This window comes from Gigantopelta aegis, chromosome 13, assembly GCF_016097555.1.
Source record: "Gigantopelta aegis isolate Gae_Host chromosome 13, Gae_host_genome, whole genome shotgun sequence".
NCBI lineage: Eukaryota > Metazoa > Mollusca > Gastropoda > Neomphalida > Peltospiridae > Gigantopelta > Gigantopelta aegis.
In genome coordinates, this window is record NC_054711.1 from 34,183,954 (window position 1) to 34,186,453 (window position 2,500).

The window sequence follows — 2,500 nt, forward strand, 5'->3', positions numbered from 1 at the left end:
TCTAAAAAACAAGGTGTGGGATCCTTCTCCGTACAGGCACTGACAGTGAATGGAGTCTATAGATCATTACAAACCCTGTCAATTGCGAGTGAAAGCAAAGCAAATTTAGCAGACTTAAAGATCACTATCCTAGAAATGCTTGAAGCAGCAAGTGGAGTGGACCGAAAAGCAATCTTCGAGAGAATGGACTTCGTAATCACTGATCAAACTGCTCAAAATTTCAACGTGGAGGAGATGGTCGCCAGAAAATTGGAGTCGCAGCACTCCCCAGGACATCTATTTTGTAACGTGCATCCATCTCTCATGTTCAATAGAGTGATAACTAAACTGTGGAATGACATTGAGAACAAAATTGGTCGTGATAAAATATACTCAAGCTTTTTAGTCAATGGGACCACTAACACGTCCACAGTGACGGAGCAATCCTTGGACTGTATAACCCGGTTGATCAGTCATTCGTTCGATCACAAAACATGGAACAAAGCGAATGAGTTTGATTCATTTATTGCTCCCAGGCAAAATAAAGTTGTTCGGTTGCAAGATGAGCGATTCAACAGTCTCACAGTCACATGTGCTATTGTTCTCTATCACCTGGACGATGTTTCATTGTTCTTAGAGAAATTCGAACATGTCACAAACCAGTTAGTCTGCATTGTCAGGTGCTTTGTGGATTTGGATTTTTTGAAGGTACTGTACTGTGTTGGAGCACTGATTGGCCTACACTTAGTGGAGCCTTTTTTGTCTCTGACCGCTTCAAGCAACACGTCTTACTCTACACTGATACCAGCTTTCAAGCAACTTTACACCGATCTGCTGACCACAGACTCACCAAAGCTGATGAATTTAGATTCCCAAGCATTCCAGTTTGTCTCAGAAGAAAGATTCAAAGGGTGTAAGTACGACAAAGATGTTTGCGACGCAATAGTCAACACCACGATGGAGTTGAAATACGAAGTGAAAGATGTACTAGATATGATTTTGGCAAAGCTAGCCGACGGTTTCAGGAGACAAAAAGGTGAAATCTTTGGATTTGGAGATGGGGAAGAGACTTCTGAATATGCATTGTCCAAGATGGATGCTGAAACGTTGGATAAAGCGCCTGTACATAACCTTGCTGCCGAACGCAGTATTGGTTTTATAAACTATGAGCTACAAAGGCATGGAGCCAAGCAAATCAGATGTGCCTCTGCAAAAGCAGAAGATTTGATTGAAAAGCGTTCGACGGGCTCATATCGTGCGTACAAAAGGACTGTTTCTAGTGGCGGAAAAAATTCCCGAAATAGTCCAGGAATGGGAGAAGAAACAGAAGGAGCTGATAGAGAACGGTATGGCATCTAAAGAGGTGGAAACTATGTCGGTGGATAAAAGAAGAAATAGAGACCTACAAGAACTGAAACGATATAGTGGACCTTTTACAGCTGTAGAAGAAGTTGACATGTGCATGGGCGACTCCTCAAACGATGACTCTGAGAAAAACAAGAGACTTTACCTTGAGATTCGCTATGCCAGGGACACTTCACTCTCCATTCCAAAGACAAGTGACATTTTCAGGCTAAAAAAAGATTACAAAAATCTGCCTAGTCTAACCTACGCCACAAACTTGAAACTATATCTCAGCAACGTTACATGCAAACATTCTGTTACTTTATCAGATTTTGTGTGCGCTGTGAAGTCTCTACAGACATAAAGTCGCTTGTATAGACTTGCAACTGCACAGACGCGTGCAACTCTAGAAATTACAGGTGTTGAAAAAAGTATCGGATGCTGCTGAGAATGAACATACCAATTATCCTTACCTGAAATTAATGTCTTGAGATGTTATGGTTGGGTATTTCTGTGAAAAATAATACATTTATAATGCCAAATTTGTGCTCAGTAACCCAAAAAACCTATATAAAGATGCTGTATGTATTACATGCCTATGAATAGATATATTAAAACAAACATACTAAAAAGGGCATTTTTGGCCGCCATCTTGGATTTTCAAACATCACTCTTGATGCTATATTTGAACACAACTTTGTCACAGACCTGCTTTACGGAGCAAAAAATGGAAGTTTCCGATTTCCAATCTGCGTTTTATGGCGGAAAGTCCATTTTCTGCTCAATTTTGTGGGTCCCAACTTTCAGAGGGGGTGTACAGGGGGGTTGACGGGTTTAAATTTCAATTTTCTGTTTTGATTCGTGAATCTTAGTTATGGCTCCATATTTTAAGCTGGGTTTTTTTTTAATTTCTGACAAAAAGCAAAATAACACCCTCCCCTAAAACAAACACGCGTACATACATACTCTCTCTCTCTCTCTCTCTCTCTCTCTCTCTCTCTCTCTCTCTCTCTCTCTCTCTCTCTCTCTCTCTCTCTCTCTCTCTCTCTCTCTCTCTCTCTCTCTCTCTCTCTCACACACACACACACACAAACGCGCACATATACATACATAAATACACATATTTATTACCTTTCAGATAAATTTCATGCGTTTTCATTGGCCAATAGCCAATGCA

At 40.6% G+C, this 2,500-nt stretch overlaps 1 pseudogene; it reads left to right on the forward strand.

Moving 5' to 3' along the window:
• Positions 1 to 1,351: 1,351 nt before the first annotated feature.
• LOC121387280 overlaps positions 1,352 to 2,500 on the forward strand; it is a 1,968-nt pseudogene continuing 819 nt past the window's right edge.